This window comes from Arachis ipaensis, chromosome B9 (genome assembly GCF_059453495.1).
Source record: "Arachis ipaensis isolate K30076 ecotype BB chromosome B9, ASM5945349v1, whole genome shotgun sequence".
Lineage (NCBI taxonomy): Eukaryota > Viridiplantae > Streptophyta > Magnoliopsida > Fabales > Fabaceae > Arachis > Arachis ipaensis.
Genome location: NC_142444.1, coordinates 79,225,049 through 79,251,137, shown reverse-complemented (window position 1 = coordinate 79,251,137; position 26,089 = coordinate 79,225,049). Strand labels below are relative to the sequence as shown.

General features: G+C 39.1%; 1 pseudogene; it reads right to left on the bottom strand.

Moving 5' to 3' along the window:
* Positions 1-1,354: 1,354 nt before the first annotated feature.
* On the bottom strand, positions 1,355-26,089 carry LOC148545134 (uncharacterized; annotated as a pseudogene).

The window sequence follows — 26,089 nt, the reverse complement described above, 5'->3', positions numbered from 1 at the left end:
TCCTACTCGGAATACCACAGACAAGGTTTAGACTTTTCGGATCTCAGGAATGGCCGCCAATAATTCTAGCCTATACTACGAAGACTCTGATCGTGAACCAAGAGGCTAAGAGATACACACTCAAGCTATTGCAGATAGAACGGAAGTGGTTGTCAGGCACGCATTCATAGGTGAGAATGATGATGAGTGTCACGGATCATCACATTCAACAGGTTGAAGTGCGAGTGAATATCTTGGAATAAGAATAAGCTTGAATTGAATAGAAAAACAATAGTACTTTGCATTAATTCATGGAGAACAGCAGAGCTCCACACCTTAATTTATGGGGTGTAGAAACTCTACCGTTGAAAATACATAAGTTATAATGGTGTTCATTGGCTTCGGCCACCAGAGAGGGAACCAGAATGACCAAGACCTTGGTCTAAGGACTAAACATCCAAAGATGGATATACAATAGTAAAAAGTCCTATTTATACTAAACTAGTTACTAGGGTTTACATAGAAAAGTGAGTGATGCAGAAATCCACTTCTGGGGCCCACTTGGTGTGTGCTTGGGCTGAACATTGAGCTTTACATGTGTAGAGACTTCTCTTGGAGTTAAATACCAGGTTGCAGCCTGTTTGTGGCGTTTAACTCTGGTTTGTAACCTGTTTCTGGCGTTTAACTTCAGAATAGGGCAGGAAGTTGGCGTTTGAACGCCAGTTTGTATGGTCAAAACTTGGGCAAAGTATGGACTATTATATATTTCTAGAAAGCCCTGGATGTCTACTTTCCAACGCAATTGAGAGCATGCCAATGGAGTTTTGGTAGCTCCAGAAAATCCATTTCAAGTGCACAGAGGTCAGAATCCAACAGCTTCTGCAGTCCTTTTTCAGCCTCTGAATCAGATTTTTGCTCAGGTCCCTCAATTTCAGCCAGAAAATACTTGAAATCACAGAAAAACACACAAACTCATAGTAAAGTCCAGAAATATGAATTTTGCATAAAAACTAATAAAAACATAGTAAAAACTAACTAAATCATACTAAAAACTACCTAAAAAACAAAGCCAAAAAGCGTATAAATTATCCGCTCATCACCTATCAAGAATGTTTTTCTTGGAAAATTTCATTAAATTAACTAAGCTTATTATATGTATGCAAATAAATGCAATAAACCAAGAGAAATGCAATTAAGGTACTACATATATACAACCTAAGAAGAGAAAATATAACTAAGGATTCAAAAAAAAGAAGATGAAAGTGTTAGGGTTAGAGTATGTCACCCAAGATGGTCGATCGGTGACGACCTCCCCACACTTAAAGGTTTGCATGGTCCTCCGTGCTCTCAAAGGTGAGCAAGGGGGGTATGGTGACTACGGATTGCCACCTTCAGCTGGTGGATCAATCGGCTGCTGCATGCTCTTTTCCTCCCGCTTTTCTTTTTGCTTACGGTACATCATACATGAAAAATAAGAAATAACACCGTAAGACGAGTGAATGGAAAAGCAAGGAAGCATGGAATGTTGGAATGAGGTGATATTCACTAGAATGAGGTGAGTGAATAAGTTTGTGACATGAAGAAACAAGTGTGTGAATTCTAAGTTGTGCACGATTTAGAACACACACACACACACTAGCATGGATAACTAGGTCACAAGTATAAAATAAGATGCACTTCACTCATCCTAGTGTGCTTGAAATACTTTAAAGGAACTTGTATGCCAAGATAAACAAACAAGCAATAAAGAGGCATGAAAGTATTCAAGCAAGAATTAAGGAATTGCGAAATGGATAATGAAGCACACCTAATTGACATGAAGTGGAAAACATGACAAGCATAGTCCATAAAGCTTAAAAAGCTCAAAAAGTGTCATTAGGCAAGCTTATGATCTAATTTCGCCCTTGCTTAATTCCAATGCATGAACAAGGTGACTTAAAGAAAAATCAATCATAGCAATCATCACCTAACAAAAAATGCATCAAGAAAGAACAAATTGCCTAACTTAGATAATGAAATCAAATTACATGGTGATCAAACATGCAATTTAGAAATCTAACAAGCGTTCCCAAGGGCAATATTTTGAGTGCTTGGTATGCATAAAATTAAACATGAAGAACTCAATACCAAGCAATAATTTATAACCTCAACAAAGATATCCAACAGTGATAGCAATAACGATATCAATGATTCAGCAGCAATATCTCAACACAATCAATAAATCAACTCAATCATCCAACACTTAGCATCAAAAACTGAGAATTAAACTAACTAACTAAGCAAATAACTAACTAACTAACAAACTAACTAACTAACCCAAGGTGAGCATGGTGGGTGGTGAATGATGGTAGAAGAAGGGAAAGAAGAGAGGAGAAGAGAAAAGAAGAGAAGAAGTAGAGAGAAGAGAGGAAAAAAAAGTGTAGAGGTGAGAAAATAGGGGCGTGCGTACGCACAAATATGTGTGCGTACGCACACTAGGTGGAAAATTCAGTTGTGTGCGCATACCGACGTGCTGGCGCTGCGAACAGAAGGGGCATAAGGGTCTGTGCGCACGCACAAAGGCATGTGCGGACGTACAGAAGGAAAAAGAGTGGGTGTCCCCACGCACAAGCGATGCGTGTGCTGCGGGCAGAGAGGGTTCCAAAGGTTGTGCGTGTGCACAAAGCTATGCGCACGCACAGGTAGGGTTTTTTTTTAAAAAAATGAAACGTCAAAATGGCCAACTTTCACGCCTTCTGTGCGTACGCACACAGGTCCGTGCGGATGCATAGAGGCAAAATGAGGAGGGTGCGGACGCACAAGGTGTGCTAATGCTCCCAACAGAAGGTGCATAAGCTGGTATGCACGCGCACAGTGGGGTGCGAGCGCACAGAACGCGAAAATTCGGGGTTGTGTGTGTACCCACAGGTGTGTGCGCACGCACATGCTCTGTTTTTCTCAAAAAAAAAAAATTTAGTGCTCTAAGGCACCAAACTTGAAATCCAAAATAGATTTTCAACCACAAAACATATTATTCATCAAAAACACATAATCTAAACTAAAATCTACTCAAATTAAGCTTGAAATTAAACTAACCTAAACTATCTACAAGAGACAACATGCAATAAATTGAAACTATGTACAAAGAGAGGGTTAGAAAGGTGTTACCAAATACTTTTATTTAATGTCTTTAAGTTAGACTTATGAAGAGCTTTATTCTTGTGCTTGTATTCATCATAGAGCTCCCAACAATGCTAGAATCTCCACAATTCTCAATTGATTGCACCAAGCTTGGATGGAGTGTCCAACAAGCTATTAGCTCCCAACAAGAAAAACAAAAAAAAGCAAACAAGAGAGGCATATTTACAATAACAAATAAGAAGCAAGATATTCACATACTAGCATATTTATAAAAGCCAAAAACAAGCAAGTAACATATGTACAATCAACCAAAAATAAGCTATTCACACTATTTACATATGCACAATAGTCAATAACATACACCATTGCAACTCCCCGGCAACGGCGCCAAATTTGATAAGAGAATTTTTGTATGGTTTGGAATCAATCAAAACTAGAATCAACTCGTTGGTAGCATAGTCCAAACCAACAATGAATTCTCACTATTAAATATTAAATCCAATACAAAATATAAACCGAGAGTATTTAGCTCCCAGGTCGTCTTCCCTAGAAGTTGCAATTAAGTGTACAATTATTGGCTATGAGAGAGAGAGCTTGGGGAATTGGGAATGAAAGCAAGAGAGCAAGTAATGTAAATAGCACGGAATTGAAACAAGCATGCAAGGAATTGAAAGAAAAGCAATTAAAGCAATGGAAATGACAATTAAATACTAAAGAGGGCTCTTAGTGAGAATTGGAGAATTTAGGATTCCTATCCTAGTTATGGACCACTGATGCACCACTATTTCGTGGTACATCTTGTGCTTAATTGAGTGGATTTTATCCACTATTCTCACACTTGTTCATATAAATTGCATGTTTTACATTTTCCTTCCTGATTTTGTTCTATGATTGAAAACATGTTTCTTTGGTCTTAATTTAGCTAATTTTAATCCTCTCTTATTACCATTCAATGCCATGACATGTGTGTTAAGTGTTTTCAGAGATTACAGGGCAGGTATGGCTTAGAGGATGGAAAGGAAGCATGCAAAAGTGGAAGGAACACAAGAAATTGAAGGAATTGCTAAGCTATCCAGCCTGACCTCTTCGTACTTAACTGACCATAGCTTGAGCTACAGAGGTCCAAATGAGGCGGTTCTACTTGCGTTGGAAAGCTAACATCCGGAGCTTCAAAATGATATGTAATTCGCCATAGTGGCCATACAGCTAAATGACGCGCATGCGTCGTTCTACAGAAAATCCAGCGTAGCAGAATTCGCCCCCAACGATTTTTGGGCTATTTTTGACCCAGTTCTCGGCCCAGAAAACACAGATTAGAGGCTACAAAGTGGAGAAATCAAGGAGACATTCACAAAAATTCTCATTATTCACAATTTAGGTTTTAGATGTAGTTTCTAGAGAGAGAGGCTCTCTCCTCTCTCTAGGTTTTAGGATTTCTCTTAGGTTAGGTTTACCTCTTCTGCATTCCAGGTTCAATGTTCCTTTAATTTAGTTTCTCTTCTACTTTTATTTATTATCTTACTTTAGTTTGTTTATTTTCCCAATTTGGTTCATGAACTCCATGTTAGATTTGATTTCTTTATTTAATGCAATTTGAGGTATTTCAGATTTATGGTTGCCTTCTTCAATTTATGTGATTAATGCTTTCAATATTTTGATTTCTCTCTTTTTGGCTTTGGTTGGGTAATTGGTTACACTTGAGTTATCAAACTCCCTTGTTGGTTGATAATTGGAATTTGCTGGTTGATTTCAATCCCTCTAAAGCTAGTCTTTCCTTAGGAGTTGACTAGGACTTCAGGAATCAAATTGATTAGTCCACTTGACTTTCCTTTATTTAGTAAGGGTTAACTAAGTGGGAGTAATGAACAATTCTCATCACAATTGATAAGGATAACTAGGATAGGATTTCCAGTTCTCATACCTTGCTAAGAGCTTTATTAGCTATTACTTTAATTCTTGCAATTTACTTTTCCTGTTCATTATTCAAAAATCCCGAAAAGATAATCTTCCATAACCAATAATAAATACACCTCCCTGCAATTCCTTGAGAGACGACCCGAGGTTTAAATACTTCGGTTTATTTTTATTGGGTTTGCTTAAGTGACAAACAAATTTTTGTACGAAAGGATTCTTTGTTGGTTTAGAAACTATACTTGCAACGAGGTTTCATTTGTGAAAAATTCTTTACTAGCAAAAAATCTGTCGTCAAAATGGCGCTGTTGCCAGAGAATTGCAAACGTGTGCCTTATTATTGGTTATTGTAAATATTTGCTTTTTCGTTTCTTTGTTAGTGTTTCTAGTTTAGGAGTTTATTTTCTTTAATTTTTATTAGTTTTTATTTTTACTTGCTACTATGAATTCTCACCCCTTTGGCTATGAGTTTAGTTCAAATTATGTTGCAGGGAATGGACGCTGTAATGAGAATATGCATCAAGGTTGGAACAATCAAGGATGGGAGGAGCCACTAGGATTTGATCAACCATCCTGGCAACAACCCCTTCTACTGCGCCATAACCAACAACCATTCTATGATGCATACCAAGACAATAGTTATGGTGGACCTCTTCGTGACAACCAACCTCCACCAAATTACTATGGTCAAGAGCCATTCCAGGGTGCGTACCAAGATGATGAATATGGTGGACCCCCTTGTAGTTACCAACAAGCCCCACCATATGCTTATGAACCACCTCCTCAACATAATTTTGAACCACCATACTCACAAGCCCCTTACCACCAAACACCTCCATATGATCTTAATCCTTATCCCCCATACCAACCACCATATGAACCATACATAGAACCACCCTAATTCCAAAATAATTGCCCCCTTCATCTTCCTATGATGAGATGCTTCAATCTTTTGCACAAGGACAAAAGACCATGGAAAGCACACTTACCGATCTGACCTCCGCTATACAAGCCCTCGTCTCCCAGATTGGATCAGCAAATACCTCCAACAATCAACCTTCTAGCTCTAGTGCACCCCCTTTTCAACCCCATAATGATCTCTCCATCCCATTACCACCCTCTATGGAAGAGCACTCACATCCATCAATCCAAGAGCAACATGATCCCAATGATGCTACTGACCCAGAACTAGGGAGAAGGGATCGTCTTAGGGACGAAATGGATCTCATACTTCACAAGAAGCTAGAGGAGGCCCTAAAGGTGAAGGTAGTAGAGACCCTTGAGAAACGTTGTCATGAAGGAGAAGACATCAAAGAGGAGTCTGATTTTGTACTAGAGCAAGTGGAGAAAACCGAAATTATAGAAGAAAAGGAAGTGGTTGAAGACTTGGGAGATGCGGAACCTCCATGGGAAAGTCCAGTCATAGAGCCTTCTTCCAAGGTGTTTGATATTGATGTTGAGGAGGGTGTACAACCTCTAAGGCATATCATGATTGAAGACTTTGCAGAGGTTGATCAAGAGATGGAGATTAAAGAAGAAGAAGGACAACCTTCCATGCCCTTGGTAAGCAATGAAGAAGAGATTGAATTGGAAGAAAGCCACCAAGAGGAAAAGGTTGAAATTGAAGAAACTTGCAAAGAGGTGGAAGTTATCAAGGAAGAGCACAAGGGAATGGAGCTTAAAATCACCTTGCCAAAGATGTTGGAGATCTCTCCCCCAAAGCCATTACCATCCAATACAACATTCAAGTGGGTAAAATACTTATCCTTAACCTTTACCTTCCCGCTTGAATATGGGTTACTTGAGACAGATGGTCAACTTAGAGCTCTTTGTGGATTTAAGAGTAAGAGGGAAATGGTTAGTGGTTGGCAACACAATCCTAGGCTTATTGTGGTTGGGAGCCCAAAATCTAAATGCAAGGGTTGGTGTAGAGCTCGAATGAATGGGTCTAGGAAGCTGTTTGGATACCTGATGCCAGGGCATTTTGGCCAGTTTCACTGACCTTTTCTTTACTGTTTTTAGGGTAGTTTCATGCATTTCCTTAGGAAATAAGCTAGCTTTGGGTAGATATTCACTTACATCTTGATTCAAGCATACATTGTGCACTTTACATAATTTCATGAGGATTTTTGCATGAATTTAAGGACAAATTGGATGTTGCATTTCCCATGACATGGACTAGAACTTTGATGCACTTTATTGCTTCATTTCAGGACAAAGGAAGCAAAGAAGAACCACATTAGTGGCTACGTTAGTTACACTAACGTTAACACTAACGTGGAATGAGAGTAACTTGCAAAGTTAATGAGAAAAGTAATTGCCAATAACGCTCTCGAAGCCATCATTGCCCACGTTAAGAGTCACATTAACTAAGTTAACGTGAACTCTAACGTGGAAGAAAGGAAATGGAGCCAACGTTAGTGACACTTAACATTATCACTAACGTTGGACCAAGCTCATAAGTGGCCACGTTAGTCACCACGTTAACTTAGTTAACGTGGCCTCTAACGTTAAGAAGAAAGGGGGGAAGCCAACGTTAGTGACATTCAACATTATCACTAACGTTGGCCAAGTCACATTAAGCCACGTTAACTCCCACGTTAACCTAGTTAACGTGGAAGCTAACATGAGAAGACAAAGTGTTCGACAACGTTAGTGACACCAAACATTGTCACTAACATTGGAAGGAACCCACACAAGCCCCAATAAGCCACGTTAACTCCCACGTTAACTTAGCTAACGTGGAAGTTAACGTGAAGAAGGGAGGTGACGCCAACGTTAGTGACACCCAACATTGTCACTAACGTTGGAAGGAGCCCACACATGCCACCATGAGCCACGTTAACTCCCACGTTAACTTAGTTAACGTGGATAAGGGAATGTTGAGCCAACGTTAGTGACACTCAACTTTGTCACTAACGTTGGAGATGGCTAGCATGGCCACGTTAGAAGCCACGTTAACCTAGTTAACGTGGACTCTAACGTGAGATATAGGGGCACATTAGAACGTTAGTGACAATGGTAAGTGTCACTAACGTTCTCGAAGATTGGCAAGCCTACGTTAAAAGAGCCACGTTAACTAAGTTAACGTGGACTCTAACGTAGGGAAGGGGGGAGACTTCTCAACGTTACTGGAAAAGGTAAGTCCCAGTAACGTGTGCGAGAGGCAATGTTAGTGGCAACGTTTGTGCCACTAACGTTGAAGTTAACGTGGCTCTTACTTGGGTGAGGAACGTTAGTGGAAAAGGTGATTGTCACTAATGTTCTCGAACCCATATTTTCATTGAACGTTAACACCACTAACGCCCTGAGCTAAAGTCTCTGCCCACTTCACACTTTCTCTCTGCAAGTAAAGCCAAGCCCAGTGAAGAAGAGAACTGCTTCAAACTCAAGATCCAAAGGCTCATACCCAAGACTTGAATAGCCAACTAGAAGAACAGAAGAGTAGTATATATAGGAGTAGTTTTGAATTAAAAAGGAGTTGGAAATTATAGGGAGCCTCTAGGCATAGAATTACTCTCTGTATTTACTTTCTCTGCACTTCTAGTTTCATCATGTATTCTCCATCTTTGTTTTCATTTTCCAGAGCTATGAACAACTAAACCCCTTTCATTGGGTTAGGGAGCTCTGTTGTAATTTGATGGATCATTACTAGTTTTCATTATTCTTCTTCTATCTTTTCTCTTGATTTTACTTGAAAGCTTTTGATCTTCATCCAATTGGATAGTTATCTTGGAAAAGAAGCTATTCATACTTGGATCTCTTCTAAACCTTGAAAGAGGAATGAAGAGATCATGCTAGAAATGCTTTCTCATGCTGGACCAAATTGGGTTTGGATGGATATGTGACTATAATCCTTTCAACACTTGATTTGGGAAATGCATGTGGTATAATCAGTGACCATACTTCATCTCTTCTCATGAGCAATTGACCAAGGGATTGGCTATTGATCAAGATTTGAGAGATTGAATTACAAGAAATTATAATTCAATCACTTAAGATTGCGAAGGAGATCAATGAGTGCATTGATTGAGGAAGAGATGAAAATGAAATTGATCCGGAGAATGCAACATCTCCTGAGCCCAATGAACCCCCCATTTCTGATCTTACCCATTCTTTTTAATATCTGTCATTTACTTTTATGAGCAATTACCCCATTCCCATTTACAATTCAGCAATTTACTTTCAGTCATTTATTTTCAGTTCTTTAATTCTAGCATTTTACTTTTTCTGTCATTTACCTTCCCGCCATTTTATTTTCTGCAATTCTCAACTCAAATTATGGATTAGCTCAACTAGAACATTCCTCTAATTAAAGTTGCTTGATCAATCAATCCCTGTGGGATTCGACCTCACTCTATTGTGAGTTTTTACTTGACGACAAATTCGGTACACTTGCCGAAGGAAATTTGTTACGAGACAAGTTTTCTATGCATCAATACCTTAGTGAGAATTCAGATTGCTTACCACCCGGATGGAATCATAATGATCAACTTGAAGACGGTTGTAGAATCAAGATTTAGGATCCAGGAATATATGAGGATCAATTTAGGGAGCTCAAAGCTTGTGAAGAACTCCATCAAAGCTTGAGAATTTTACCTGGTATTTATAGAGCCTATTGGAAATCCAAGCATTGGTGGAAGTTTCAGGATGAGTTCAAGCACAAGCCTCCATGACAAGGAGCTCACCAAATGTCCAACTTAAGGACTTTAACTAAAAGTGCTAGGTGGGAGATAACCCACCATGGTATAGTCTTTCATTTTTGTTCTTAGTTTTATTTTATTTTATTTTATTTTTATTCGTGTTCATTCATAATTTCTGCATAGTCACCTGCATTTTGCATAAAAAAACAGGGGGATCGACGCGCAAGCGTCTATGATGAGCACGTGTCGTTCGTGTATGCGCACCTGGATAGAGAGTTGCGCGAGAGACGCGTGGGAGGGGTGCGTGAAGCACAAGCCACCCCACGTGTACGCGTACCTCACGCGTACGTCACGCGTACGCGTCCCCTGCAGAAAATTCAACCCACGCGTAAGCGTCAGTGACGCATACGCGTGGGCATAAAAATCAGTATAAAAGCGTGCTGAACAGAGAGTTGTGATGGTCTGGGGCTGGCACTGTGCTAGAGACACAACATCTCCCACGCGTGCGCGTCCCTGACGCGTGCGCGTCCTTTCGCTTTTAGACCACCCACGTGTCCGCGTACGCGTCACATGGTTAATGCAGTTTTCACGCGCACGCGTGCCCTGCGCGCGCGTCGCGTCCCGTTTTTAATTTCCTTCTCCTTTCTTCTCTCTTTTCTCTTTCTTTCTTCCTCCTTTCTTACTTTCTTCTTCTTCCTTTCTTTAACTTCTCATCCTTATTTTCTTTCATTCTCTTTTACTTCATTCACAATTTCATTCATTACATTTTAACTTTGTTCATGATTTTATTTTCTTTTTCTTAGTCTATTACTTTTCCATTGGTGTTACATGTTCTTATTCAACTGTTGCCTCTTCTCTGGTATTATTTTGGTGCTTAGTGACTTGTTTACACTGTCGGGTGTTATTATTTATCTGTCAATGCCAGTCTTTTATGATACCTGTGCTCTTTTTGCATTGACATGAATTTATATTGTCCCTCATTACCTACTATCTTCTCCCCCATTGTTGCAATTTTTGCACTATTGATATGCCATTTGCTTCTACTGTTTTCTCACTTGCATGTTGTAGCTACCATGTAATTGAGACCGTCGTTATGTGGCATTAACCCACCCATACTTTATTTATTTTCTTATCTTTATTTCTGGGTTACTTTTCTTCCCTTTTTCTTTCAGGATGGCCACCAGGAAGGGAACCAGAAGACGTTTACATGGGGAGACAGACAAGTCCATCTGCACAATCTTTGGAGAAAAGTGCCAGTTGGAACCACCCGTCCACTTGCACGTCTTAGCATGCACCGAGGACGGTGTAATCTTTAAGTGTGGGGAGGTCGATACCGACTTTCGTGTGTTAGTTACTTCCTTCTCAACACCAATGTTTTATTTTATTTGTTAGTACATTGTTGCAATTGCATATTTGATTGCATGTTTGTTTGATTTTATGCATTTAGCTACTACTTGGTTGAAGTAATATTTTCTTTTCAAGACCCTTTTCATAGCATTTCACTAATTTAAATTGAAAAATTTGTGTTAAACTGGTTTGAAGATTGTAAATTGGATCATGAATTATAGCTAAGAACACACAACCTGTGAGATTTGAGCTTAATTACATGGTTATATTATTTAACCATAATATTTTATTCTTGTGTGTTTCTTCACTATGATTGCAGACTTTACTTTGTTCCATTCTATATGTCAACTGTTTAGTGTATTTACATGCTTGCATATGATTGAGGCCATTATTTGTCATTAACTCACTTATCCCAAATAGCCTACCCTCTCAATCAACCTTGTTTGCCACTTTAAGCCTTTTAATCCCCTTGTTCTATATTTTAACACATCACTAGCCTTAGGTGGAAAAACAATTAATTACCCCAAGTGAATCTTTGGTTAGCTTAGCTTAGAGATTGTGTATCAATTGTGGGGAACTGTGGGAACTTGGGTTGATGAAAGTGTTGAGTTTATTGACAAAATATTGGGAATTTGGGTACCTACTCATGTGAGACTAGAAAAATTAAAAATCCATGTGCATTGATATGTTATGTTTACTTTTATATTTTTAATAAAAAAAAAAGAGAAGAAAAAGAATATATATATATATATATATATATATATATATATAAACAGGGGATAAAATTACCCCCAATGCTAAGTTTAATAAAAGATCATTGCATATGTGATAAAATTAAAGAAAAAATTTGGTACATGAGTATGTGATGCAAAAGTGGGAATTATTGGTAGCTAGGCATGAATTAGAATTACATAGAGCGTGTGTGTGTATTAGGTGAAAACCCAGGTTAGTCAAAGATTCAATTTATAGCTCACTTGGCCATACATATATCCTCACCCTTACCTTAGCCCCATTACAACCTTGAAAAGACCTCATGATATTTGCATTGGTACATTATATTTGTTCATTGGTTAGGTGAAGAACAAAGTTTAGAAAGCATGACTAGAGGAGACTAGAGTGAATTACCCCATACACTTATGTGATTAGAGTGCACATACACTACCAGTGAGGGTTCAATGCTTGATTCTATGTTCCCTGCTTTCATGAGCTATCTTCTTACAAGTTTACTTGTCTTTTATTGTATAATTTGAATTAGTGAAATCTGATTTATGTTTTTCTTGAAGATCTTATTTACTTTTAACCAAGTAGATAGAAACATCTTAGCATATAGTTGCATTTATAGGTTGCATCTCATACTTTCTACCATTCCTCTTCACTCATATAGCTTCTCTTGAGCTTAGCATGAGGACATGCTAATGTTTAAGTGTGGAGAGATTAGATGCACCACTATTTCATGGTACATCTTGTGCTTAATTGAGTGGATTTTATCCACTATTCTCACACTTGTTCATATAAATTGCATGTTTTACATTTTCCTTCCTGATTTTGTGCTATGATTAAAAACATGTTTCTTTGGTCTTAATTTAGCTAATTTTAATCCTCTCTTATTACCATTCGATGCCATGATATGTGTGTTAAGTGTTTTCAGAGATTACAGGGCAGGAATGGCTTAGAGGATGGAAAGGAAGCATGCAAAAGTGGAAGGAACACAAGAAATTGAAGGAATTGCTAAGCTATCCAGCCTGACCTCTTCGTACTTAACTAACCATAACTTGAGCTATAGAAGTCTAAATGAGGTGGTTCCAGTTGAGTTAGAAAGCTAACATCCGGGAATTTGAAATGATATATAATTCGCCATAGTAGCCGTACAGCTAAATGACGGGCACGCGTTATTCTACAGAAAATGCAGCGTAGCAGAATTCACCCCCAGCGATTTCTGGGCTGCTTTTGACGTAGTTCTCGGCCCAGAAAACACAGATTAGAGGCTACAAAGTGGGGGAATCAAGGAGACATTCACACAACTTCTCATTATTCACAATTTAGGTTTTAGATGTAGTTTCTAGAGAGAGAGGCTCTCTCCTCTCTCTAGGTTTTAGGATTTCTCTTAGGTTAGGTTTACTTCTTCTCTATTCCAGGTTCAATGTTCTTTTAATTTAGTTTCTCTTCTACTTTTATTTATTCTATTACTTTTGTTTGTTTATTTTCCCAATTTGGTTTATGAACTCCATGTTAGATTTGATTTCTTTATTTAATACAGTTTGAGGTATTTCAGATTTATGGTTGCCTTCTTCAATTTATGTGATTAATGCTTTCAATATTTATATTTCTCTCCTTTTGGATTTGGTTGAGTAATTGGTGACACTTGAGTTATCAAACTCCCTTGTTGATTGGTAATTGGAATTTGCTGGTTGATTTAGATCCCTCTAAAGCTAGTCTTTCCTTAGGAGTTGACTAGGACTTGAGGAATCAAATTAATTAGTCCACTTGACTTTCCTTTATTTAGTAAGGGTTAACTAAGTGGGAGTAATGAACAATTCTCATCACAATTGATAAAGATAACTAGGATAGGATTTCCAGTTCTCATACCTTCCTAAGAGCTTTATTAGTTATTAGTTTAATTCTTGCAATTTACTTTTCCTGTTCATTATTCAAAAACTGCAAAAAGATAATCTTCCATAACCGATAATAAATACACCTCCCTGTAATTTCTTAAGAGACGACCCGAGGTTTAAATACTTCAGTTTATTTTTATTGGGTTTGCTGAAGTGACAACCAAATTTTTGTACAAAATGATTCTTTGTTGGTTTAGAAACTATACTTGCAACGAGGTTTCATTTTTGAAATTCTTTACTAAGAAAAAAATCCGTTCGTCAACCACAAACATGACAATTATGTCAAATCAATCCAAATTAGTCAATCCTCCTTGAGTATTAGTCAAAAGAGTTTAATTGATCCTAATCCATAAGTCCTAGTCAACTCACTAATTACTTAGTGAAAGACTAGCGTCAATAAAAACCAAACCAATTAACTATTCTCACACAATGCAGAATGGACATCCACAACTCAATTCCTCCCAAACATCCAATTTCTCAACCAAGAGTGTGAAAACTAATCATGCAAAGAATTAGACATCAAAGTAATAAAAGTCAAAGCAATTAAATGCATGGAAAGGAAACTTCAAATGCAAGAAAACATCTTGGCAAGTAATTGAGGGCTAAGGTTACCTATCCTAGCCATTGACCACAAACATATGATGATTATGAAGAGTTAATCCTACTTAGTCAACCTTACATCGAAGATAAGTCAAATAGGCATAGTTAATTCATATCCCTAAGTCTTATGTCAACACTAAGGGGTCACATAGAGTCAAGGGAAACCAAATCAACTAACTACTCTAATATATCAAACAAGAATGGACATCAATGACTCAACGATCACCAAAGTCAACAATTTCAAGCCAAGAGTGTACAAAACTAAGTAGAAACTAAGCGAAGTATTTTATCAAAAACTTGGTGTGCATGAAAATAAAATAATATTAAATTGTAATAAAATAAATCCAAAATACCAAAAGCAAGAAAATGACAATAACAACTAAAGAAAGCAATAAATGACATGTAAACATAAATTTGCATTAATTAGAATTAAAATAACAAAAGTGTTCATAACATGAAAAATGCCATAAAAGAGAAAATAACAAAAGAGATGAAGGAGATAAAGACAAGAAAGGATAGAAACATAAATGAGACTACATAAAAACAATAATTAAAGATAGAAATTAAGGAGAAATCAACTAAACCTAACCTAATTCTAGAGAGAGGAGGGAGCTTCTCTCTCTAGAAACTAAGAGAAAACATCATAAAAGCTAACACTAATTTTCTCCCTTGTTTCCACTTGAATTAGGGTTGAAATAGTGACGAGAGAAACTTTTGCGTGGTCTAGAAATTTGCGGATAAATCCTCGTTGCAAGTATAGTTTCTAATCTGGGTAGGTTGTGCGACGCTGGCGACGCAGTCGCGTGGGTGACGCGGTCGCGTGGTGCGCGATAAGGTTGGGTGACGCGGATGCGTTGGGCACGCGATCGCGTGACTTGATTTGTGCTAGTGGCGCGAGTGCAGCCTCGCGGTCGCACAACTCTCTGTTTAAAACTTAGTATTGCCAAAATCCAGGGTGACGCGGTCGCGTGGTCGACGCAATCGCACGGGTGGCCTTTTTCTTAAAATGACGCGGCCGCGTAGGGCACGCGGTCGCGTGGTAGGGCTTGGGCTTCCAGCACGAGTCCAGCCCAATTCCAGCTCAACTTTTGGCCATACAGCTTGTTACGTCGAAATCCAAGGCCACGCGGTCGCGTGAGTGACGCGGACGCGTGGGAAAGCCATTTTGCAAATGACGCGACCGCATCAGCGACGCGGTCGCGTGGGACGATTTGTGCCCTTTGCACGCCTCCAGCCCTGCTCCTGCATAACTCTCTGTTCAATTTCTTTTCCTCCTAATGCACTGGTGACGCGGACGGGTCAGCGACGCTGCCGCGTCACGTGCGTGCTTTTTTTTTTTTCATAATCTGAAAAAATGCAGAATGCAGTGTTAATATGAATGTGATGCAAAGCTCCAGGTTCAATATAATAAAATAAAATAAAATTCGAAAACAAATAAAACTAAATAAAAATGAAAAAGGAACGATCATACCATGGTGGGTTGTCTCCCACCTAGCACTTTTAGTTAGAGTCCTTAAGTTGGACATTTGATGAGCTTCCTGTTATGGTGGCTTATGTTTGTATTCATCCAGGAATCTCCACCAATGTTTGTATCTCCAGTAACCTCCGGGGTCCCAAACTAGGCGCAGAAAGCCTTCAAGTAAGTTAAAGCAAGTGACCAGGCCCCAAGAGTGGTTATTGATAGAATGGATTCCGGGGTCCCAGACCTTGCCCTTGCACCCGTCTTTTGGTTGAGCAATATTGTTCCATTTGGGCGGCAAGCAGTCTGAATTCTCACGTAAGCGGCCAAACAACTTCCTAGACCCATTCAGTTGAGCTTTACACCAACCTTTGCATTTAAACTTAAAGCTTCCAACCATGATGAACCTTGCAGGACAATTCTTACCACTGACCATCTTCCTTTTACTCTTAATGCCACAAAGAGATCTAAGTTGACCATCCGTCTCCAGTAGCCCATATTCAAGTGGGATTAGAAAGCTAAGGGATATGAGATTTACCCACTTGAATGTTGTGAAGGATGATGGCAACTTAGGGGGAGGTATTTTCAATGAAATTGCAAGCTCCACTCCCTTGTGCTCTTCTCTGATAATTACCACCTCTTTGCAAGCTTCTTCAATTTCAACCTCTTCCTCTTGGTAGCTTTCTTCCAATTTAATCTCCTCTTCATTGCTTTCCAAGGGCATGGGAGGTTGTGCTTCTTCTTCTTGAATCTCCATCTCTTGATCAGCCTCTTTCAAGTCTTTAACTGTGATATGCTTTGGAGGTTGTACACCCTCCTCAGCATCAATTTCAAACGCCTTGGAAAGGGGTTCTATGACTGGACTTTCCCATGAAGGTTCAGCATCTCCTAAGTCTTCAACCACTTCTTCTTCTTCAATAATTCCGGCTTCCTCTACTTGTTCCAGTACAAAGTCATGCTCCGTACTGTTCACTGGAGTTTCTAGTATCTCCTTCATGCTACGCTCTTTTATTGATTCTTCATATGTAGCCATGAGAGCACTTTGAGTGTCCGAGCGTCGGGAACCTAATTGACTTATCGCTTGATTTAATTGATGAAGGGTTGCATGATTGAGACGATCCGTTGATTCTTGTTGTGCTCGACTATCATAGGTAGGATCATAGTGCTCTTGGATTGATGGATATGGAGATGGCAAATATTGAGGTGGTGGTGGGATGGGGAGATCATTCTGTGATTGAAAAGGAAGTGCACTAGAGCTTGAGGGTTGATTGTTGAAGGTATTTGGTGGTCCGATTTGGGTGGCAAAAGCTTGTATTAGTAGAGTTTAGATCGGCAAGTGCTTTCTCCATGGAGTTTTGGGGTGGATAGGAGGGTTCATTTGGTTCATAGGGTGGTTGGTATGGTGGATACGGGTTAGGGTCATATGGAGGTGAATGGTGAAAAAGGGCTTGTGAGTATGGTGGTCCAAAGTCATGTTGAGGAGAGGGTTTATAGGCATATGGTGGTGGTTGTTGATAGTCCATTGGAGATGGTTGTTGCCATGAGGGTTGATCAAATCCTTGTGACTCCTCCCATCTTTGATTGTTCCAACCTTGATGCCTGTTCTCATTGTAATTTCTTCTTCCTGCAGCATAATTGTTACCAGACTCATAGCCAAAGGGGTGAGAGTTCATAGTAGCAAATGAAAATTAAAAACAAAAATAAAAACAAATTTAAATTAAAAGGTTATTTAAATTTTGAATTTGAAAATTAAATTTTTAAATTTTGAATTTTTAAATTTTTGAAATTTGAATTTTGAAAATTTTTTAAATTTTTTGAAATTTGATTTTTTTGAAATAAGATAAGATAAAAAAATTTAAGATAAAAACCAATAACCTCTTAATTTTATGAAAAAGCAAAAAAAATAAAAAAATCAAAATCAAAAAATCAAAAAGCAAATATTTAAAATAACCAATAATAAGGCACACGTTTGCAATTCCCCGGCAACGGCGCCATTTTGATGAGAGAACTTTTGCGTGGTCTAGAAATTTGCGGATAAATCCTCGTTGCAAGTATAGTTTCTAAACCTTCAAAAGTCCTTTCATACAAACGTTTTGGTTGTCACGAGTAACAAAGCCCTTTAAAATTGATAACCGAGTATTTAAACCTCGGGTCGTCTTCTCAAGGAATTGCAGGGAAGTATGTTCTTATTATTGGTTATGAGTTTTGTAAATTGGGGGTTTTGGAGCTTGGGAATGAGCACAGATATATTTAAATGACAAATAAAATAACTGTAAAATAAACTTTTGGCAAGGTATGAGAAATTGGAAGTCCAGTCTAGTTATCCTTATCAATGATGATGAAAACTGAATCTTAATTCCACTTAGTTAACCTTTGCTATAACAAGGGAAGGTCAAGTGACTAATTAGTTAGATCTTTGAATCCTAGTTAATTCCTAAGAAAAGATTGGGATTATTGAAGATCAATTCAATTAGCAAGGATAACAATTATCAATTACGCTGTTGAGTTGGATAACTCCTGAGTTACTGATTTCTTAACCAAGACCAAAAGGGAAAATATCTAAATTAAATTAAAAGCATTCATATAAATAAAGCAAAGCAAAATTAAGTCTGAAAATACCTCAAATTGCATTCACAAAAGAACTTAAATCTGACATACAAATTAAATTGGAGAAATAAATAAAAAGAACATTGAACCTGGGATTGAGAGTCACTCCTAAAACTAAGAGAAGTCCTAAATCCTAATCCTAAGAGAGAGGAGAGAGCCTCTCTCTCTAAAAACTACATCTACTCCTAAAATTGTGAATTGTGAAAGCTTGATCATGAATGGATGCATTCCCCCACTTTATAGCCTCTAATCTGTGTTTTCTGGGCCGCAAACTGGGTCAGAAACAGCCCAGAATTCGCTGGTTGCGAATTCAAACACGCTGATTTTCGTCACTGCGATGCGGTCGCATGGGTCACGCAGTCACATCGCCTAGCGTCAGGGAAACTATGGCATATTATATAGCAAATTGGAGCCCTGGACGTTAGCTTTCTAACGCAACTAGAACCCCATCGTTTGGACCTCTGTAGCTAAAGTTATAGCCGTTTGAGTGCGAAGAGGTCAGGCTGGACAACTTAGCAGTTTTTCCAACTTCTAGTATTCCTTCCACTTTTGCATGCTTCCTTTCCATCCTCTAAGCCATTCGTGCCCTATAAACTCTGAAATCACTTAACACACATATCAAGGCATCTAATGGTAATAAGAGAGGATTAATATTAGCAAATTAAGACCATAGAAAGCATGTTTTCAATCATAGCACAAAATCAGGAAGGAAAATGTAAAACCATGCAAATAGTATGAATAAGTGGGTAAGGACTTGATAAAAACCACTCAAATGAGCGCAAGATAAACCATAAAATAGTAGTTTATCAGCAGTCTGTATGTGATTAACGTCTTTTTTAAGAAATTGCTAATACTCCTCCAGATCTGAACCTTAGGGTTAGTGAAGATCCAGTCTGATTGAAGGTGAAGCTCCTGCAGTTCATTCTCCTTGGTGATCCTACTCGAAACTCCACAAACAAGGTTGAATCTTCCAGATCAGAGGATGCTGTGCCTTTTGTTCTAGCCTCTACCACAAAAACTCTAATCTCCCCATACTTCGGCTGAACTGGTGTTTCGAGAAGTCCCGAACGAAGTCGTGGAGTAGCCGTTTAAGAGATGTATAATCAAGCTAGTGGTTCATCATTGTCCGATGAAAGAATCACTCTAAACCCAAGTAGAATGAGATAACCTTGTGCCGGTTCAACGCATTCATATTGATGAAGAACGAAGATACATCTTAGAATAGAGAATCAAAGACGAATTGAAATAGAACAGTAGTACTTTATTAATCCATAAAACTCAGCAGAGCTCCTCTCCTCAAGCTAGGAGGTTTAGAAACTCATGATGATAGAAAATACAATGATAAACAAAATATGATAGGTCCTCCTCTAAAACTGTAAAAGTTCTCAAATGAATACTAAGCTAATGACTAAGGATTATATAAGGGTAAAACAGTCTTTTAGTGCTAAAATCCACTTCTGGAGCCCACTTGGTGAGTGTTTAGGCTGAGCTTGATTGAGATCCACGTGCTAGGAAGCTTCTAAGGCATTGAACGCTAGCTAGGGGGTCCTTCTTGGACATTGGATGCTGGTCTCTTCTCCCTTGGGTGTTGGACGCCAGAATAAGGCTGGAAGCTGGTGTTGAACGCCAATTTTGGGCCTTCAATTCTGAAGAAAAGTATAGACTATTATATATTTATGGAAATCTCGGGATGTTAGCTTTACATAGACGTTAGGAACACTCCATTTGGACATCTGTAGCTCAAGAATAGCTCATTGGAGTGCAAGAAGGTCAGATCCAGAGAGCATCTATAGCACTTTCTCTGTCTTTGAATAAGACTTTTACTCCAGCACCTCAATTTTAGCCAGAAAATACCTGATATTGCATAAAAACACACAAACTCAAAGTAGAATCCAAAAATGTTAATTTTACACCAAAACCTATGAAAACATAAAACTTATATAAAACATACTAAAACTATATGAAAATGAAGCAAAAAAGCGTATAAAATATATGCTCATCACTACACCAAATTTAAATTGTTGCTTGTCCCCAAGCAACTTGAAATAAAGTAGGATAAAAAGAAGAGTAGGATACAATAAATCTCAGAGTTTTCAATGAAGCTCAGTTTCAATTAGATGGGGGGACTTTGTAGCTTTTTGCTTCTAAATAGTTTTGGTATCTCACTATCTATTGAAACTCAGAAGTGTTGGTCTCTTTAGGAAATTAGAATCTAGATGATATTATTAACTCCCCTAGTTTACTTTTTTTTTATTCTTGAACACAGCTTTTAGAGTCTTGGCCATGCCCCTAAGCACTTTGTTTTCCAGTATTTCTACCGGATACATAAATGTCACAGACACTTAACTGGGTGAACCCTTTCGGATTGTGATTCAGCTTTGTTAGAATCCCCAGATAGAGGTGCGCAGAGTTCTTAAGTACACTCTTTGGATCTTTAGATCCTTGCTCTTGCTTTTTGGTTTAAAGAGCTACTGGCTTTTTGGTGCACGAAATTACAATCACACTTTTGCAACTCCGCACAACTAACTAGCAAGTGCACTGGGTCGTCCAAGTAATACCTTACGTGAGTAAGGGTCGATCCCACGGAGATTGTCGGCTTGAAGCAAGCTATGGTTACCTTGTAACTCTTAGTCAAGATATTAATAATTCTCAGATTTAATTGTAAAAAGTAAAAGAACATGAAATAAATACTTGTTATGCAGTAATGAAGAACAGGTTGAGGCTTTGGAGATGCTTTGTCTTCTGAATCTCTGCTTTCTTACTATCTTCTTCTTCATGCACGCAAGGCTCCTTCCATGGCAAGCTTTATGTTGGGCATCACCGTTGTCAATGGCTACATCCCGTCCTCTCAGTGAAAATGTTCCAAATGCACTGTCACCGCACGGCTAATCATCTGTCGGTTCTCGATCGTGTCGGAATAGGATCCATTGATCCTTTTGCGTCTGTCACTACGTCCAACACTCGTGAGTTTGAAGCTCGTCACAGTCATCCCTTCCCAGATCCTGCTCAGAATACCACATACAAAGTTTAGACATTCCGGATCTCAGGAATGACCGCCAATGAATCTAGCTTATACCATGAAGACTCTGATTTGAATCATGAGACTAAGAGATATGCATTCAATCTAAGGTAGAACGGAGGTGGTTGTCAGGCACGCGTTCATAGGTGAGAATGATGATGAGTGTCATGGATCATCACATTCATCAAGTTGAAGTGCAAATGAATATCTTAGAATGGAAGCAAGCGTAATAGAATGGAAAACAGTAGTAATTGCATTAATTCATGAAGAACAGCAGAGCTCCTCACCCTCAACAATGGGGTTTAGAGACTCATGCCGTAGAGAATACAATAAGAAACGTGTAAAGTGTCATGAGGTACAAGATGAATCACTGAAAGTAGTATTTATAGTAAACTAGTGACCTAAGGTTATAGAAAATAAGTAAGCTAGGGTGTTTATTGTAAAAATCCACTTCCGGGGCCCACTTGGTGTGTGCTTGGGCTGAGCATTGAAGCTTTCATGTGTAAAGACATTTCCTGGAGTTAAACGCCAGTTTTTATGCCAGTTTAGGCGTTTAACTCCAGCTTTTGTGCCAGTTCTGGAGTTAAACGCCAGAATTCTTGAGCTGACTTGGAACGCCTATTTGGGCCATTAAATCTTGGGCAAAGTATGGACTATTATATATTGCTGCAAATCCCAGGATGTTTAATTTCCAACGCAATTAAGAGCGCGCCAATTGGGCTTCTGTAGCTCCAGAAAATCCACTTTGAGTGCAGAAAGGTCAGAATCCAACAGCATCTGCAGTCCTTTTTCAGCCTCTGAATCAGATTTTTGCTCAGGTCCCTCAATTTCAGCCAGAAAATACCTGAAATCATAGAAAAACACAAAAACTCATAGTAAAGCCCACAAAAGTGATTTTTATTTAAAAACTAATAAAAACATAATAAAAACTAACTAAAATATACTAAAAACAATGCCAAAAACAATAGTACTTTGCATCAGAAATTAGCTTTTTCTTTTGCATCCTGCTGTACTCCTGGGGTATGAACCCCACAGCTTTATAATTTGCAATGTCTGCAAACTATGGTGCCTCCTGAATGGCAAAGAGTTGCTCATCCGAAAAGGTCTCAGAGATCTCAGTGGAAGGGAGGGACGCCCTAGGTACTGGTTCTAACCGGGACAGGTGATCAGCTACCTGGTTCTCTGTTCCTTTTCTGTCTCTTATTTCTATATCAAACTCTTGCAGAAGCAAAACCCATCTTATGAGCCTGGGTTTTGAATCCTGCTTTGTGAGTAGATATTTAAGAGTAGCATGGTCAGTGTACACAATCACTTTTGATCCTACTAAATAGGATCTAAACTTGTCAATGGCATAAACCATTGCAAGAAGCTCTATTTCTGTGGTTGTGTAATTCTTCTGTGCGTCATTTAGAACATGACTGGCATAGTAAATGATGTGCAGAAGCTTGCTATGCCTTTGTCCCAACACTGCACCAATGGCATGGTCACTGGCATCACACATTAATTCGAATGGTAATGTCCAGTCAGGTGCAGAGATGACTGGTGCTGTGACCAGCTTGGCTTTCAGGGTTTCAAACGCCTGCAGGCACTCTGTGTCAAATACAAATGGCGTGTCAGCAGCTAGCAGGTTGCTCAGAGGTTTTGAAATTTTTGAAAAATCCTTTATGAACCTCCTATAGAATCTTGCATGCCCCAGAAAGCTTCTGATTGCCTTTACATTGGCAGGTGGTGGTAATTTTTCAATCACCTCTACCTTGGCTTGATCTACCTCTATTCCCTTGCTTGAAATTTTGTGCCCAAGGACAATTCCTTCAGTCACCATAAAGTGACATTTTTCCCAGTTTAAGACTAGGTTAGTTTCTTGGCACCTTTTCAGGACAAGTGCTAGATGATCAAGACAGGAGCTGAATGAGTCTCCAAATACTGAGAAGTCATCTATGAAGACTTCCAGGAACTTCTCTATCATATCAGAGAAAATAGAGAGCATGCACCTCTGAAAGGTTGCAGGTGCATTGCAGAGAACAAAAGGCATTCTTCTGTAAGCAAATACTCCAGATGGACATGTGAATGCTGTTTTCTCTTGGTCTTGAGGATCCACTGCAATTTGGATGTAGCCTGAATAGCCATCCAGAAAGCAGTAGTATTCATGACCTGCTAGTCTCTCTAGCATTTGGTCTATGAATGGTAAAGGAAAATGATCCTCTCTGGTGGCTGTATTGAGCCTTCTGTAATCAATACACATACGCCACCCTGTGACTGTTCTTGTGGGAACCATTTCATTCTTTTCATTATGGACCACTGTCATGCCTCCCTTCTTGGGGACAACTTGGACAGGGCTCAACCAGGGGCTATTAGAAATAGGATAAATAATCCCAGCCTCTAGTAACTTAGTGACCTCTTTCTGCACCACTTCCTTCATGGCTGGACTTAGCCGCCTCTGTGGTTAAACCACTGGCTTAGCATCATCCTCTAATAGGATCTTGTGAATACATCTTGTTGGGCTAATGCCCTTAAGGTCACTTATGGACCACCCAAGAGCTGTCTTGTGTGTCCTTAGCACTTGAATTAGTGCTTTCTCTTCCTGTGGATTTAACGCAGAGCTTATGATCACTGGAAAAGTGTCACCTTCTCCCAAAAATGCATATTTCAGGGATGGTGGTAGTGGTTTGAGCTCAGGTTTAGGAAGTTTCTCCTCTTCCTGAGGGATTTTCAGAGGTACTTTTATTTCCTCTGATTCCTCCAGATCAGGCTGAACATCTTTAAAGATGTCTTCTAGCTCTGATTCAAGACTCTCAGTCATATTGATCTCTTCAACTAAAGAGTCAATAATATCAGTGCTCATGCAGTCATTTGATGTGTTTGGATGTTGCATAGCTTTGACAGCATTTAACTTGAACTCATCCTCATTGACTCTCAGGGTCACATCCCCTTTTTGTACATCAATAAGAGTTCGTCCAGTTGCTAGGAAAGGTCTTCCTAGAATGAGAGTTGCACTCTTGTGCTCCTCCATTTCTAGCACTACAAAGTCAGTGGGAAAGGCAAATGGCCCAACCTTGACAATCATGTCTTCAATGATGCCTGATGGATATTTAATGGAGCCATCAGCAAGTTGAAGATATATCCGGGTTGGTTTGACTTCTTTAGTCAACCCAAGCTTTCTGATAGTGGATGCAGGTATTAGATTGATACTTGCTCCAAGGTCACATAGGGCTGTCTTGGTACAGGCACCCTCTAATGTGCATGGTATCATAAAGCTTCCTGGATCTTGAAGCTTCTCTGGTAAGCTTTTCAGAATGACTGCACTGCATTCTTCAGTGAGAAACACTTTTTTAGTTTCTCTCCAATCCTTCTTATGACTTAAGATCTCTTTCATGAACTTAGCATAAGAGGGTATTTGCTCAAGTGCCTCTGCAAATGGAATCTTTATTTCAAGAGTCCTGAGATAGTCTGCAAAGTGGGCAAATTATTTATCCTGTTCCGCTTGGCAGAGTTTCTGAGGATAAGGCATCTTGGCTTTATATTTTTCAACCTTAGTTGCTGCAGCTTTATTTCCTACAGAGGTGATTGGAGAAGCCTTCTTAGAGGGGTTATCATCAACACTTGTAGGTGTCTGATCCCTCATTGGCGTTTGAACGCCAGGATTGGGTGCTGGATGGGCGTTTAACGCCAGTTTCCCACCCTTTTCTGGCGTTTGAACGCCAGAACTAGACAAGGAATGGGCGTTTAACGCCAACTTTTCCCCCTTTTCTGGCGTTTGAACGCCAGAGTTATTCCTCTCTGGTCTCTTGATGTCCTCAGAGGGATTTTGGGCAGTGGTTTGGTCATCCTCTGTCATTTTTTCCTTTCTTGACTTTTTGTTACTTTGAGCTGAGTTATTCAATGTCTTCCCGCTCCTTTGTTGGATAGCTTGGCATTCTTCTGTTATCTGTTTAGATAGCTGCTGTCTTGTCTGATTCAATTGTGCTTCTATATTCTTGTTAGCATTTTTAGTGTCTTGGAGCATCTCTTTGAATTCTGCTAATTGTTTTGTCATAAGGAGTAATTGATGATTAAGTTCAACAATCTGTTATTGAGGATTGGGATCAGTAGTTACTGCCATAGCCTCTTCTTTTATGGAGGACTCACTGTTTGAGTACAGATGTTGATTTCTAACAACTGTATCTATGAGTTCTTGAGCCTCTTCAATTGTGTTTCTCATGTGTATAGATCCACCAGCTGAGTGGTCTAGGGACATCTGAGCTTTTTCTGTAAGCCCATAGTAGAAGATGTTTAACTGTACCCACTCTGAAAACATTTCAGAGGGACATTTTCTTAGCATCCCTCTGTACCTCTCCCAGGCATTATAAAGGGATTCATGATCATCTTGTTTAAAGCCTTGGATGTCCAGCCTTAGCTGTGTCATCCTTTTTGGAGGGTAAAATTGATTCAGGAATTTGTCTGTTAACTGTCTCCATGTTTTTATGCTTGCTGTGGGTTAGTTATTTAACCACCTCTTAGCTTGATCTTTTACAGCAAACGGAAACAGTAATAATCTGTAGACATCCTGATCTACTTCTTTATCACGTACTGTGTCAGCAATTTGTAAGAACTGTGCCAGAAACTCAGTAGGTTCTTCCTGTGGAAGACTGGAATACTGGCAATTCTGCTACACCATGATAATAAGTTGAGGGTTTAACTCAAAGCTGCTAGCTTTGATGGGAGGTATACAGATGCTACTCCCATATGCTGCAGTAATGGGGTTAGCATATGACCCCAGAGTCCTTCTGGACTGTTCACTTCCATTTATGTCCAT